The sequence below is a fragment of the Mobula birostris genome, chromosome 2 (genome assembly GCF_030028105.1).
Source record: "Mobula birostris isolate sMobBir1 chromosome 2, sMobBir1.hap1, whole genome shotgun sequence".
NCBI classification, from domain to species: Eukaryota; Metazoa; Chordata; class Chondrichthyes; order Myliobatiformes; family Myliobatidae; genus Mobula; species Mobula birostris.
Genome location: NC_092371.1, coordinates 183,781,301 through 183,793,618, shown reverse-complemented (window position 1 = coordinate 183,793,618; position 12,318 = coordinate 183,781,301).

Here is a 12,318-nt window from a genome sequence, read left to right as displayed (position 1 = left end):
CAGGACTAACAGAAAGAAGAGATTTGAAAGTGGGAGGGGGAGATCCAAAATGATAGGAGTAGACAGGAGGGGGAGGGATGGAGCTAAGATCTGGAAAGTTGATTGGTAAAAGGGATACGAGGCTGGAGAAGGGAAAGGAACATGGGACGGGAGGCCTAGGGAGAAAGAAAGGGTGGGGGGGAGCCCAGAGGATGTGCAAGGAGTTATAGTGAGAGGGACAGAGGGAGAAAAAAGAGAGGGAAAAAAGGGCAAATAAATAAATAAGGGCTGGGGTATGAAGGGGAGGTGGGGCATTAATGGAAGTTAGAGAGGTCAATGTTCATGCCATCAGGTTGGAGGCTACCCAGACAGAGTATAAGGTGTTGTCCGTCCAGCCTAAGTGTGGCTTTATCTTGACAGTAGAGGAGGCCGTGGATAGACATATCAGAATGGGAATGGGATGTGGAATTAAAATGTGTGGCCACTGGGAGACAATTTCTGTTTTAGTTTCTTCCACTCTCTCCCAACTCAATGTGTAGCCATGAGCACCAATATGCGTCCCAGCTATGCATGCCTTCTTGTTGGCTATGTGAAGCAGTCCACGTTCCAAGCCTTTCCTGGTAATGCTTCCCAACTTTTTCTGCACTGCCCTGACAACTGCTTTGGTGCTGCACCATGTTGAGCTCATCAATTTCATCAACTTTGCCTTCAGCTTTCACCCTGCTCTTATATTTACTTGGTTCATTTCTGGCACCCCTCTCCCCTTTCTCGATCAGTCTATCTCCATCTACGGAGACAAAATGTCCACTGATATCTTTTATAAACCTACCTACTCCCATGGCTATCTTGACAATATCTCTTCCTACCCCATCTCCTCTAAAAATGCCAGTTCCTTCATCTATGTTGCATCTGTTCTCAGGATGAGGGTTTCCTTTCCAGGACATCAGAGATGTCTTCCTTCAAAGAATGAGGTTTCCCTTTCTCAACCATGTTCTCCATCTTCTGGACATCCACCCACACCTCATATTCCTGCTGCCTTAACAGAGATAGAGTTCTTTTTGTCCTCACCCACCACTCCATAAGCCTTCACATCCGGCACATCTTTGTCAGCAAATTCCTCCATCTTCAATGGCCCTATGACCAAACGCACTTTTATCTCGCTCTCCCACCCCTTCTCCTCTTTCTACAGAGATTTCTCCCTCCATGATTCCCTTGTCCGTTATTGCCCCCTCCTGCCAATTTTCTTTCTGGTACGTATTCCTGCAAGTGGAAAATGTGCCATACCTGCCCATTCACTTCCTCCCTCACTTCCATTCAAGGTCCTGAACAGTCCTTGCAGATGAGGCAACACTTCACCTGCAAGTCTGTTGGAGTCATCTACTGTATCTGGCATTCCTGGTGTGGCCTCCTCTACATCGGTGAGACCTGACATAGACTGAGGGACTGCTTTGTTGAAAACCTTCACTCCATCTGCACCAGGGAGGATTTTGCAGTGATTGAACATTAATTCCACTCTCCAATCCCATTCTAGCATGTTGGACCTTGGCCTCTTCTACTGCCATGGTGAGACCATTCTCAAATTGGAGAAGGAACACCCCCTTTTCCATCTGGGCTGTCTGCAACTTGATGGCATCGACATCAATTTCTCCAACCTCTGCTAATTTTTCCCTCCTTTCTGCAATACCCCCCCCCCAATATCTTTTCTCTTCTCCTCATCTGCCTATCACCTTCCCCTCATTCCCCCCTCCTCCTTCCCTTTTTCCTATGGTCCATTCTCCTCTCCTATTAGACTCCTTCTTCTCTAGCCCTTTAACTTTTCCATCTTTCACTTCCTAGTTTCTTACTTCATCCCCCCACCCTCCTACACCCACCTGACTTCACCTAGCTTGTACTCCTTCCTTCATCTTCCTTACTTCCCAGTCCTGTTGAAGGGTCACAGCCTGAAACATCAACTGTTTATTCATTTCCATAGATGCTACTTGATCTGCTGAGTTCCTTCAGCATTTTGTGTGTGTTGCAAAGAAAAATCTTAGACATTTTTTGTCATAAAGAACCAGTTGCTAGAAGAACTGAAACACATTTTAAATGTTAGTTTATTCCACTTTGAACTGGAAATGAGCACAGCAGAAAGTAAGTTCCAAAGCAAATTAACCTGTAACACATACATCCTCAAGCTCCCTATGGATCTTAGTGAGTTTTACAACTGCCACTCTGCTTTATCACCTTCCTGTCTGCAAATTTGTCTCTCTGAATCTATATGATACAGACTTGTGCTTTGGATATAAATCTGAAAACTAATGAAGTCTAAATAAGGAACTGAATAACTTTCATGATCAAGCATTCTTGTAAAAAATCTGTAACTTTTTCAAGTAGACAGGATGCATCACATCTCCTCTACCCACAACTTCAGAGGAGCCCCTAAAAAAATTCCGGATAATATCCTTCATTGATACTTACAAGAGGGTTGGATCCTTGAATTTACATAAAGAACACTGGACAATAATTTTTTTTGAAATTGTTGCTTCCTCAGAAATTTCTTTTGGTTTATGATAGATGACCTGAAGTTGAACACAAATATAATTTCAGACTACTTGTATCGCGTAGAAACAAGAAATTAACTTTTATTGAATATACAGTGTTTAATTGCGTAACAGTGCTGAGGCTTTGCTATAGTTCAGCTAAGCTAAAAATGTTTTGTTGAGGATTTTCATTTGTACACAGTGTCTGAAGCTTCTTGCTTAAGTGCCCAACAATAATCAGCCAACATCAATGGGTTCCATTTGCCTGGATACAGTTTCTCCATGACTGCAATGTTCTGGTGAAACCTTTCACCATGCTCATCACTGGCAGTGCTAAGATTTTCAGGGAAGAAATTTAAATGGGAATGCAGAAAATGAATCTTTAGTGATATGTTGCACTTCATGGTTTTGTATGCTTGAAGCATGTTGTTAACCAGCTGCACGTAATTTGGTGCTCTATAGTTGCCAAGAACATTTTCAACAAAATCCTTGAATGCCTTCCGAGCAGTTTTCTCCAGTCTCACTAGAAGTTCTTCAGATTGCCTGTCATTGATGACCTGTTTGATTTGTGGGCCAACAAAAAATGCCTGCCTTAATATTGGCATCAGTTATTCTGGGAAACATCTCCCTTAAATATCAAGATCCTTCATGGAAATTTATAGCTGTGGTGATATCACGTGCAATGATGTGCCAGTACATGATTGGACAGTGCGCTGAGCATGTGCGGGATTGCCAGAATGTTCTAGCACGTGGCTGGGTTAAGACGTGTTTGATTATTACTGTAAATGAAAGTACTCTAATTCTTTCAGAATATGATTCTGTACTGTTAACCCACTGTACGTTTAAACAGAAGTAACATAACATGGTGTCAGAAGTGGTTCTGGAAGAATAATACGGGAGAATCGAGAATCGAAGATGATCGAAAAAAAAGAGAAGAAGAAAAAAGTTCAAACTGTAAACAGTAAAATGGAAGGTTTACAACCCCCACCAAAACTTCAGCTGACAGGCAATGTAGCTGAGAATTGGAGGATATTCAAGCAACAGTTCGAACTGTACTTATCCGTGATCGACTATGAAGAAAAATCAGAAAAAAGCAAATCTGCGCTTTTGATCCATGTAATCGGGAACGACGTAGTAGAGGTATATAATAATTTTGTCTTTGAAGATGGAGATAATTTCAGTTTAAAGTTGATAATGGACAGATTTGAAGTATTTTGTATACCTGTGTAATTTAATATATGAGTGATATAATTTCTTCACGTGTGCAGAGAGCCGCTTAAACAATTGATCAGTATGTTACTGAGTTAAGAAAGTGTAGTAGAACATATGACTTTGGATTGCTCACGGACTCTCTCATTAAAGATAGACTTGTTTGTGGCACACAGGTCGGAGGAGGTGCGGCAGGTGAAGCTAATTACTCAAATTATCAGCTAATATAAGCAAGGCTTGCTCTAGGGGAGCGGCCTTGTTGAGGGAAGTGCCTTGTGAGAAAAGTGTGAGTCTTTGGCTCAGGAGTCTTCAGCGAGGAGACTGAGAGTGGAGACTATGCCACAGTTGGAGAGGGTGAGAAGTGAGATGACTGCTAGGCTGATTCAGTGTGCTGCGTGCATGATGTGGGAGGTCAGGGACACTGATAGTGCCTCTGGCTCCTACACCTGTGGAAAATGTGTCCAGATTCAGCTTCTGAAGGACCGTGTTGCAGCACTGGAGAGGCAACTGGATGATGTTAGGTTCATCGAGGAGAACGAGAGTTTTCTGGACAGGACCTATGGTGAGGTCGTTACACTCAGGATATAGGAAGAGAGAAGGAGGACGACGATGAGCAAGGAAAGGATGCTTGAAGTACAGGAGGCCCACGGAGATGTGCCTCTCGTAAACAGGTTCTCCCTCTTGGAAGCTGTCGGGACAGAGGACAGTGCCAGTCTGAGAGGTAGACGGGTCTGCGAGTCAACAATTGGTGCTGAGGCAAACCCGAGGAGACAGACGTCAGGCAGAGCCGTGGTAGTAGGGGACTCCATAGTGAGAGGTACAGAAAGTGGTTTCTGTGGCAACAGGCGAGATTTAAGGATGGTGTGTTGCCTGGTGCCTGGATCCAGGATGTCACAGACCGATTGCAGGGAACCCTCAAGAGTGAAGGTGAACATCCGGAAGTGGTGGTGCATGTCGGCACAAATGACGTTGGGAAGAAGAGGAAAGACATTCTACAGCGCGACTTCAGAGAACTTGGAAGAAGGCTGAAAAGCAGGACTTCCATGGTGGTTATCTCCGGTTTGCTTCCAGTTCCCTGTGCTGGAGTGGTCAAGAACAGGGAGATAATGGATTTGAATGTGTGGCTGAGGAACTGGTGCAGAAAGCAAGGATTTACATTCTTGGACCGCTGGGGTATGTTTCGGGGTAAGGATGAATTGTACAAAAGGGACGGGTTACACTTTAATAAGCGGGGCACCAGCATTCTGGCAGGCAGGTTTGCCTCTGCAACACGGGTGTGTTTAAACTAAGTCGTGGAGGGAGGGGACGAACTGGAAACATAAGGATGGAGATAAAGGGAAAGTGAGAATAAGAGAAGTTAAGAAAGACAGCAGAATCAACAGAGCAGAAAGCTCAAGAAGGGATCGTACAGTTTGGCCAAGTGAAATAGGAACTGATATGGGAGGTGAGGGGAGTAATGAATTAAAAGTATCGTATATGGATGCACGGAGTATAAGAAATAAAGTGGATGAGCTTGAGGCACAGTTGGAAATTGGTAAGTATGATGTTGTGGGAATAACAGAGACATGGCTTCAAATGGACAGGGCCTGGGAAATGAATATTCAAGGGTATACATCCTATCGAAAGGACAGACTGATGGGCAGAGGGGGTGGGGTGGCTCTGTTGGTGAGGAATGATATTCAGTCCCTTGCGAGGGGGGCCATAGAATCAGGAGACGTGGAGTCAGTATGGATAGAACTGAGAAATTCTAAGGGTAGAAAGACCCTAATGGGAGTTATCTACAGGCTCCCAAACAGTAGTCTGGATGTAGGGTGTAAGCTGAATCGAGTTAAATTGGCATGTCGCAAAGGTAATGCTACAGTTGTTATGGGGGATTTCAACATGCGGGTAGACTGGAGGAATCAGGTTGGTACTGAACCCCAAGAAAAGGAGTTTGTGGAATCCCTCCGAGATGGATTCTTAGAACAGCTTGTACTGGAGCCTACCAGAGAGAACACAATTCTAGATTTAGTGTTGTGCAATGAACTGGATTTGATCAGGGACCTCGAGGTAAAGGAGCCATTAGGGGGTAGTGACCATAATATGATAAGTTTTAATCTACAGTTTGAGAGGGAGAAGGGAAACTCGGAAGTGTCAGTATTACAGTTGAACAAGGGGAACTATGGTGCTATGAGGGAGGAGCTGGCCAAAATTCAATGGAACAATACCCTAGCAGGGATGAGAGTGGAACAGCAATGGCAAGTGTTTCTGGGAATAATGCGGAAGGTGCAGGATCAGTTCGTTCCAAAGAGGAAGAAAGATCCTAAGGGGAGTAAGGGGAGGCCGTGGCTGACAAGAGAAGTAATGGACAGTATAAAAATAAAAGAGAAGAAGTATAACATAGCAAAGACGAGTGGGAAGCCAGAGGATTGGGAAACTTTTAAAGAGCAACAGAAGGTAACTAAAAAGGCAATATGTGGAGAAAAAGGAGGCACGAAGGTAAACTAGCCAAGAATATAAAGGAGGATAGTAAAAGCTTCTTTAGGTATGTGAAAAGGAAAAAAATAGTTAAGACCAAAATTGGGCCCTTGAAGACAGAAGCGGGTGAATTTATTACGGGGAACAAGGAAATGGCAGACGAGTTGAACAGGTACTTTGGATCTGTCTTCACTAGGGAAGACACAAACGATCTCCCAGATGTAATAGTGGCCAAAGGATCTAGGGTAATGGATGAATTGAAGGAAATTTATATTAGGCAGGAAATGGTGTTGGATGGGCTGTTGGGTCTGAAGGCTAATAAGTCCCTGGGACCTGATGATCTGCATCCCAGGGTACTTAAGGAGGTGGCTTCAGAAATCGTGGATGCATTGGTAATCATTTTCTAATGTTCTATAGATTCAGGATCAGTCCTGTGGATTGGAGGGTGGCTAATGTTGTCCCTCTCTTCAAGAAGGGAGGAAGAGAGAAAACAGGGAATTATAGACCGGTTAGCCTGACGTCGGTGGTGGGAAAGATGCTGGAGTCAATTATAAAAGATGAAATTACGACATATCTGGATAGCAGTAACAGGATCGGTCCGACTCAGCATGGATCTACGAAGGGGAAATCGTGCTTTACTAATCTTCTGGAAGTTTTTGAGGATGTAACTATGAAAATGGACAAGGGAGAGCCAGTGGATGTAGTGTACCTGGACTTTCAGAAAGCCTTTGATAAAGTCCCACATAGGAGATTAGTGGGCAAAATTAGGGCACATGGTATTGGGGGCAGAGTACTGACATGGATTGAAAATTGGCTGGCTGATAGAAAACAAAGAGTAGCGATTAACGGGTCCCTTTCGGAATGGCAGGCGGTGACCAGTGGGGTACCACAGGGTTCAGTGCTGGGACCGCAGCTGTTTACAATATATATTAATGATTTAGATGGGGGAATTAAAAGTAACATCAGCAAATTTGCCGATGACACAAAGCTGGGTGGCAGTGTGAAATCTGAAGAGGATGTTATGAGAGTGCAGGGTGACTTGGACAGGCTGGGTGAGTGGGCAGATGCATGGCAGATACAGTTTAATGTGGATAAATGTGAGGTTATCCACTTTGGTGGTAAGAATGGGAAGGCAGATTATTATCTAAATGGAGTCAAGTTAGGAAAAGGGGAAGTACAACGACATCTAGGTGTTCTTGTACATCAGTCACTGAAAGCAAGTATGCAAGTACAGCAGGCAGTGAAGAAAGCTAATGGCATGCTGGCCTTCATAACAAGGGGAATTGAGTATAAGAGCAAAGAGGTCCTTCTGCAGCTGTACAGGGCCCTGGTGAGACCACACCTGGAGTACTGTGTGCAGTTTTGGTCTCCAAATTTGAGGAAGGACATTCTTGCTATTGAGGGAGTGCAGCGTAGGTTCACAAGGTTAATTCCCGGGATGGCGGGACTGTCATATGTCGAAAGATTGGAGCAACTGGGCTTGTATAATCTGGAATTTAGAAGGCTGAGAGGGGATCTTATCAAAACATATAAGATTATTAAGGGATTGGACACGCTGGAGGCAGGAAGCATGTTCCCGCTGATGGGTTAGTCCAAAACCAGAGGCCACAATTTAAGAATAAGGGGTAGGCCATTTAGAACAGAGTTGAGGAAAAACTTTTTCACCCAGAGAGTGGTGGATATATGGAATGCTCTGTCCTAGAAGACTGTGGAGGCCAAGTCTCTGGATGCTTTCAAGAAAGAGATGGATAGAGCTCTTAAAGATAGCAGAATCAAAGGTTATGGGGATAAGGCAGGAACTGGATACTGATTGTGGATGATCAGCCATGATCACAGTGAATAGCGGTGCTGGCTTGAAAGGCCGAATGGCCTACTCCTGCACCTATTGTTTATTGAAAGGCTGTTGAGAGAGCAAGATTTAAATTTTGAAAAAGCTTTGGCGCTTTGCAAAGCTTCTGAGACCGTGACTTTGCAGGCTGAAGAGCTTTTTGCCGAAAACTGCAATGTAAATGCTGTAAAAAAGTGCAAATACATCAAGAAATATAATAATACGTTAACAAAGCTGACAGAGAGCAAGATGGCATTGGAAAGAAAAAAGTAGTGATCGCTGTGCGCGGGAACATCGTCCAAATCAGTGTCCCTCATATGGCAAAATTTGCAATGGCTGCGGTAAGATTAATCATTTTTCACGCTGTTGCAAAAGTAGAAAGAAGGAAAATAAAATGAAACAAGTAAATGCTGTGCTTGAAGATGAACGTGAGGAATTTTATATAGATGTGCTTTGCGAAAATAAACAAAGTAGGAATGACTGGACTTTGCCGTTGCAAGTGAATCAAAACAATATTCTGTTTAAACTTGATACTGGAGCGCAAGTAAATGTTCTTGCAGAATCTGAGTTTAATGCTTTCAAGCCAAGACCGAAGTTACATCAGACAGATATAAAAGTGACTGTGTATTCAGGTGCAGACGCTCCAGTTAAAGGAACATGCATGGCAAAAGTATCACACAAAAATATTGTGCATACACTTCCATTTGTGGTTGTGCCAAAAAATGTACAGTCAATTCTGGGTTTATCTGCCTGTGAAAGACTTAATTTGGTGAAAAGAATTTTAGTCCTGGACAGTGACACAGAGTCAGAATACAGTGACTTGATGAAAGAGTATGTAGACTTGCTTAAAGGGCTTGGTTGTCTTCCAGGAGAGCACTCGATTAAAATTGACAATACAGTGCAACCGGTAATACATCTATGCAGCAAAGTACCTTTTGCATTACGTCATCAACTGAAAACAGAGCTAGACAGAATGGAAAGGCTAGGTGTCATATAAAAAGAAATTGATGAACCAACTGAATGGGTCAATTTGCTTGTCTTTGTTGGTAAGAAAAATGGAAAACTGAGGATTTGTTTAGATCCAAGAGACTTGAATCAGGCTATTAAAAGAGAGCATTTCAAATTGCCTACTCGTGAAGAAATTATGTCACAGTTTGCTAACGCAAAGTATTTTAGTAAATTAGATGCATCCTCCGGATCTTGGCAACTCAAATTAGATGAAACAAGTTCAACATTGTGTACCTTTAACACTCCTTTTGCCTGATACTGTTTTCTTAGGCTCCCTTTTGGAATTACATCAGCTCCTGAAGTGTACCATAAAACCATTCACATGTTATATGAGCACATTAAGGGTGTAGATAATCAATGGACGATATTATTATTTGGGGATGGCCTATACAAATGAATAAAGACAAATGTCAGCTAGGAGTGACTGAACTTACCTTTGTGGGTGATATCATCAGCAAAGGGGGTGTGCGTCCTAATCCATTGACAGTTTCTGCTATTGAGAACATGCCAAGACCGCAATGTAAAAAGGATGTTCAGAGGTTTATGGGAATGGTTAACTATATGGGAAAATTTATGCCCAATCTCTCGGAACAGCTTGCTCCATTGAGGCAGCTAACAGAAAAGAGAAATGAATGGAGCTGGAACCATGAACAGGAGAAGGCATGGCAAAATCTCAAGAAAGTACTCACAAAAGAACCTGTGTTGAAATTTTATGATGCTGAGAGACCCATCAAAATCTCATGTGGTGCATCTCAAGCAGGCTTAGGGGCAGTATTACTCCAGAAAGATGATCAGGAATGGCTACCAGTGGCATATGCATTTTGTTCATTATCCGATCCAGAAACAAGGTATGCCCAAATTGAAAAAGAATTGTTCAGTATTATGTTTGCTTGTGAGAGATTTCATCAGGTTGTGTCAGGGCAATCTATTGATGTTGAAACTGATCATAAACCATTGATTGCATTGTTTAACAAACCTTTAAGCAACTGTCCTTTGCGAATTCAGCGAATGATGATCAAATTGCAAAGATATGCGTTGAATGTGTCATACACACCTGGAAAATTCATGTACATGGCTGACACACTTTCCAGAGCTGTGGATCCAATAACAAAAGACACTCATAAGAATGTTATTGATGTTCAGGTATTTATTGATATGGTCATAGAAACTGTACCTGTTGCTCCCAAAAAGTTGGAACTGCTGCGTCTTGAGACAGAGAAGGACAAAATTCTCAATCAGGTAATACAAGTGTTGTTGGATGGATGGCCAGATAATAGGCATGACTGTACCTCAGTAGTACAAGATTATTGGAACCACAGATCAGAACTGTCTGTTGTGGATGGGATATTGTACAAAGGTAGTAGAATTGTTATACCGAAAAGTCTCCATAAAGAAATGCTTGATAAAATTCATGAAGACCACCTAGGCATTGAAAAATGTAAGAGAAAGGCAAGGGAAGTGATGATTTGGCCCAGTATGAAACAAGAGATTGCAGGATTGGTATCTTCTTGTCAAATATGCCTTAAATACCAACCTAGCAACCATAAGGAGCCACTGCATCCACACCCGAATACTCAGAGACCTTATCAGAAGGTAGGCGTTGATTTTTTTATAACTAACAACAAAGACTATCTATTAATAACAGACTACTACTCATAGTATCCTGAAGTGTGTTGTCTGGGCAGAACAACTGCAGAAAATGTAATTACGTGCATGAAATCGGTTTTGTCAAGACATGGTGTACCTGATGAAGTTTTCACGGGCAGTGGTCCACAATTCAGTAGTGAATGCATGAAACATTTTTCTTGTGAATGGGGCTTTGTTCATACAACATCTAGTCCATCTTTCCCTCAGTCTAGTGGATTAGTTGAGAACTACTACTACTACTACGTTGACTCAGGCCTAGGGGGCTGGCGTCAGGCACGATGACGGACTCTCCATTTCTCCCTCTCCCTCATCAGTGTGTTCCGTTAATCTATTAGTTGAGAAATCGGGGGTAGGACCTGTCAAGAAACTGATGCACAAAGCAAAAGATAGTGGAAGTGATTTATATAAATCCTTGTTAGCCTACCGCAGTACTCCACTTCAATGTGGATTTTTGCCTGCTCAGCTCTTGATGGGACGACGTTTGAGATCTAATCTGCCACTGGATGTGAGCCTTCTGAGAACAGAGGGAGGTGAACAAGTGAAAAGATGGAAAGATGAACACAAAGCAAAACAGAAAATATACTTTGATGGATATTCTCGTCCATTACCTGAACTGCACCAAGGAGATGAAGTGAGGATACAAGACAAAATAAACACATGGACGCAGAAAGCTACAGTACTTGAAGAAGTAGAACCCAGATTATACATGGTCCAAACCGAGGAGGGAGCAGTGGTAAGAAGAAATCGCAAAAATCTCAAGAAAGAGCCAACTTCAGAGATTCAGTGAACTGATGCAGACAAGACAAAACACGTAAAGGATAATAAGGAAACACAAGATCTGTCTGTACCACTTAGAAGGTCTACTCGTCTTCATAAACCCACAGAAAGACTGATAGAGACTTGTTGAATTATGTATTTGCTTTGATTAACGTTGTTAATTGTTCTTTTTTTTAAGGAAAGGAAGATGTGGTGATATCACGTGCAATGATGTGCCAGTACATGATTGGACAGAGCACTGAATATGTATGGGATTGCCAGAATGTTCCAGCACGTGGCTGGGTTAAGACATGTTTGTTTATTACTGTACAGAAAAGCGCTCTAATTCTTCCAGAATATGATTCTATACTGTTAACCCATTTGCGTTTAAACAGAAGTAACATAACAATAGCCTTTCTAAAAACTGTCCTAGCATGCAGCATCTGCCCTATCTAAGCATGCCCAGGCATGCATGATCAAGATAGAAACCTTTTCAGCTTGCATCATGGGCAACCTTTTACTTGACTTGAATTATGAATAGAATACATATATAGGTGATTTAAAATGGTGCATGACAGGGAAATTTCATGGTGATTTTCATGATCAGCAGCCCAAAATCCATAAGATACATCCAAAAGTATTCAGGAATCAAAATCTTTGATGTCTAGTGCATGCTCCTCTGCATGTTCTCAAACCTCCACGACTTTACTATACTGCTGCAAATAAAACTGTTCACAATGATCCAAATATGGCCTAAATACAATTTTATACAAATGTAATGTGACTTCCTGACTTGATTTACAAATACAATGATAAAATACTGTACAAGCAAATAATCCATGTGCTGAACATTGTCAACTGATTATGGTTCATAAATGAATTTACTTGACTATTGAATTCAATATAGTAATTTTC